This window comes from Microtus ochrogaster, chromosome 24, assembly GCF_000317375.1.
Source record: "Microtus ochrogaster isolate Prairie Vole_2 chromosome 24, MicOch1.0, whole genome shotgun sequence".
In the NCBI taxonomy this organism is placed as follows: Eukaryota; Metazoa; Chordata; class Mammalia; order Rodentia; family Cricetidae; genus Microtus; species Microtus ochrogaster.
In genome coordinates, this window is record NC_022024.1 from 11,501,881 (window position 1) to 11,506,072 (window position 4,192).

The following is a 4,192-nucleotide window of genomic DNA, read 5'->3' on the forward strand; positions in this document are numbered from 1 at the left end:
TCGAACTCACAGAGATCCGCCTGCCTCTGCCTCCCGAGTGCTGGGATTAAAGGCGTGCGCCACCAACGCCCGGCTTTTTCTAAATTTATTATGTTAGATTTATTTTTATACTTGTGTGTATTTAGTATGTACATGTTTCCATTCCTGGCACCGGCAGAGGTTAGAACAGTGGTTCTCAATCTGTGGGTCGCGACCCCTTTGGTGGGACTCAAACGACCCGTTCACTGGGGTCACCTAAGGCCACAGGAAAACGTAGCGATTTGCATTATAATTTATAAAAGTAGCAAAGTTATTTTTTTTTGAAGTGGCAATGAAAATAATTTTGTAGTTGGGGTCATCACAACATGAGGAACCCTGCTAAGAGGTCTCAGCATCAGGAAGGCTGAGTACCACCGGGTTAGAAGGTGTCGAATCCACCAGAATTGGATGATGGCAAGCCACCATGTTGGCGCTGGGAATCCAAATCCTCTGCCAATAACAAGAAATGCTCTATCTCTGAGCCTCTCCAGCCCTAAATTTATTTCCGTTTTTTATTATTTGCATGGGGGGGGTAGTGGGAGAGGGAACGGGGAGAGACATAGGCCACTGCATGTATGCAGAAGTCAGGGACAACTTTTCCAAGTCAATTCTTTCCACTGTGGGTCCCAGGGATCCAATTGAGGTCATCAGTCTTATGTGGCATGGGCTTTTCACACAGAGTCCTGTGGTGGTTTGAAAGAAAATGGAGCCCAAAGGGAGTGGCACTATTAGGAGGTGTGACATTGTTGGAGTAGGTGTGGTCTTCTTGGAGGAAGTGTCACTGTGGGGGTGGGCTTTGAGCTCTCTTTTCTCAAGCTTCACTCCTGTGACTATCAGTCAACTTCCTGTTGCCTCGGAGTCAAGCCATGGGACTCTCAGCCCCAGCACGCTATTTGCCTGCACACTACCCACGCTCCTTGCCTTGATGATGATGGACTGAACCTCTGAAACTGTAAGCAAGCCATCCTTAATTAAATGTTTTCATTTATAAGAGTTGTCATGGTGGCTGGGAGGTGGTGGCACACGCCTTTAATCCCAGCACTTGGGAGGCAGAGGCAGGCGGATCTCTGTGAGTTCGACACCAGCCTGGTCTACAAGAGCTAGTTCCAGGATAGGCTCTAGAGCTACAGAGAGACTCTGTCTCAAAAAACCAAAAAAAAAAAAAAAAAAAAAAAAAAAGTTGTCATGGTCATGGTGTCTCTTCACAGCAATAAAACCCAAATTAAGACGAGCCATCTCTCCAGTTTTGTTTCTGATCTTTTAAAGGGTTTTTTTGTTGACTTTTATTTCCATGTGTCTGTATTCATGTGGCCATCAGAGGACAGCTATCAGGAGGCAGCTCCCTCCTTCCACTGTCATCAGACTTAGTGGCAAGTACCTTTACCCACAGAGCCATCTCACTATCCCCAAAATAAATATTCTTCTTCTTTTCCTCTTTTTATAAATCAATATTGTTAAAGCTGAGCACAGTGGTGCACACCATTAATCCCAGCACTTGGGAAGCAGAGGAAGGTAGGCTGATCTCTGAGTTCGAGGCCACCCTGGTCTACAGAGTGAGTTGCAGGACAGGCAGGGCTACACAGAGGAACTGTATCTTGGTGAAATAAACAAACAAATAAATGAAAAAACTGACAACACCAAAGTCAGTATTGTTGAGTGTTTACTGTTTGGGTTGGTTTTGTTGTTAGAGGCAGGCTTTCACTCCATATATCTGGCCCATTGGGAACTGGCTATATAAGCCAAGGTGGCTTCACACTCACAGTGGTCTGCCTGCCTCGGCCTCCTGAGTTCTGAGATTAACTTTTTTTTTAATTACATTTATTTGGTGATGCTGGTGGAGGTGGAGTGTGTATGCGTGTGTGTATGTGTATGTATATGTGTGTGTGTGTGTGAACTGCATTCATGCGTGGAGTTCAGAGGAAAACATAAAAAATAAGCCATCTTGCTGGCCCTTAATTCTGATCTTGGAAAGAAAAATTATTTACTTATCCATGATCGTGTTATCTTAGCCCCCCTTTTCTTTATAAAATAATCAGATTTCACCATGTAGCTCTGGGATAGCCTGGAACATGGGACCCTTGATCCTCTTCCACTGAGTCTGACAAGTGCTGCCACGGATGTACAACCACCACACCTGACCTACCTCGAGCTTGTGTCTTCCACAGGCTGCTCATAGTTTGATTAGAATTTTTATCCTGAACGTGTGTTGAGTCTTAAGTTTGCCTTTTTTTCTGAATCCACTGAAATTCTATTAATTCCCCCTGTTATTAAAGTATAATAAATGTTTTTATAGCATACCTACTTTAGGGGTAGAAATATAGTTTAGTGATAAGGATCTTGCCAAGCAAAGGCCCTGGGTTGGACATGGGCAGAAGTCCACTTTGCAGTGATGAAATAAAGTCCTCTTAATAATGTACCATCATTTTCATATATTACTTTATTTAATTTGCCAATATGAAAATCATTTTTGTCTGCTCTTCTGAGTGATGTCTACTTGACTTTCCTTGGTCCACCAACTCCCAAATAATGACACAGAGACTTCTTATTGTGAAAACTTGACCTTGTCTTAGGCTTGATCCCAACGAGCTCTTAAAACTTAAATTACCCCATTTAGGTTAGTCTATATTCTGCAACGTAATTTGTTACCTCTCCTGCAACTCCCTCTGCATCTCGCTGGCGAATTCTCTTCTCTGGTAACTGTCCCCCCTCCCCTCCCCCAATTCCTCTTTCTCTCCAGAAATCCCACCTATCCTCTCCTGGCTAGCTTTTAACCATTCAGCTTTTTATTAAACCAATCAGAAGCTGCCTTTGGCAGGCAAGAAAGGACAAAGACATATCTTCACAAGCGTATTGAATATTCTGCAACAATGTTGAACTGTATGTCTTGTTTCTCATATATCTGCCTAGTACAGGTATTAGGGTAACATAGATATCACACCGAGCCTAAGAAACGATCCCTCTTCCCTAATTTTTCTAAAAGACTGTGAAATTGGTATTACTCGTTCTTTAAATTTTTGATAAAATCTTACCAGTGGAGCAAAATAGGCCTTAAAATTTCTTTGCTTAGGGCTGGAGAGATGGCTCAGAGGTTAAGAGCACTTACTGCTCTACTGGAGGTCCTGAGTTCAATTCCCAGCAACCACATGGTGGCTCACAACCATCTGTAATGAGATCTGGTACCCTCTTCTGGGGTGCAGGCATACATGGAGGCTGAACACTGTGTACATAATAAATAAATATTTTAAAAAAATTTCTTTGCTTAAAGTTTACAAATTACAAGTTAATTTGATTCATCTACTATAAGGCTATTCATACATATTTTTCTTTTTGAGTTAGTTCTAATTTGTACCAGAAATGGCTCAGCAGTTCAGAGTGTATCCTGCTCTTCCAGAAGACCTAAATTCAGTTCTCAGCACCAGGTCAGGTGGCTCTCAACCATCTGTAACTCCAACTCCAGCGTCTCTGATGTCCGTACCCAAACTCAGACTTAGAATTAAAAATAAAATAAATCTTAGAAAATTTTCTTTGAAAGTTTTCCATTTTTCCTGCCTGAAACAACCCTCCTCACAGGAGCAACTCTGCTTGCCAGGAATTTTATCTGCTTTTGTGGCATGAAAAGTGTGGAAGTCTTTCTGTCTGTCTGTCTGTCTCTCTGTGTCTCCCTCACTTCGTCTCTCTTTCTCTTTTTTCCATTCTTTTATTTTCTCTTTTACAGTGACTGAGTTTTGCTGTGCCGCCCAAGCTGGTCTGCATCCTAAGGACCGGGATTAGCTTTCATTTCTGAATGGACATCTTTCCACAGTTGAGAACAGTCTTCTTGGTTTCTTGTCCTGTTTCCATGAGAAAATACTCTGGCAAACTCAGCCGAAGAAAGGGCTTATTCTGGCTCACAGTTGAAGGTCCCACCTTCAGGGTGGAGAAGCCACCTGAGGCCGCTGGTCACATGATACTCACAATTGGGGACACACGAAGAAATGAAAACATGCATGCTAGTGCCTTGCTGGCTACCACTGCCTCAAACAGTTCCAGATCTCCAGAGCATGGAATGTTCCTGAAGAGCATAATGATAGGCATGCTTTGAAGTCTGACTCCCTCATGATTTTACATTCCATCAAGCCAATGGCACCAACTATATCACAAGAATCTACAAACCAGGCCGGGCGGTGGTGGCGCA

General features: G+C 43.0%; 1 protein-coding gene across 1 annotated transcript in view; it reads left to right on the forward strand.

Annotated features, from left to right (window-relative positions):
- Tmem19 (transmembrane protein 19) overlaps positions 1-4,000 on the forward strand; it is a 60,055-nt gene extending 56,055 nt beyond the window's left edge. The window contains exon 8 of the mRNA XM_026784515.1: positions 3,734-4,000. The gene's annotated coding sequence lies outside the window, so the exon portion shown is untranslated. The remainder of the gene's footprint in view (positions 1-3,733) is intronic.
- The last annotated feature ends 192 nt before the right edge of the window (positions 4,001-4,192 follow it).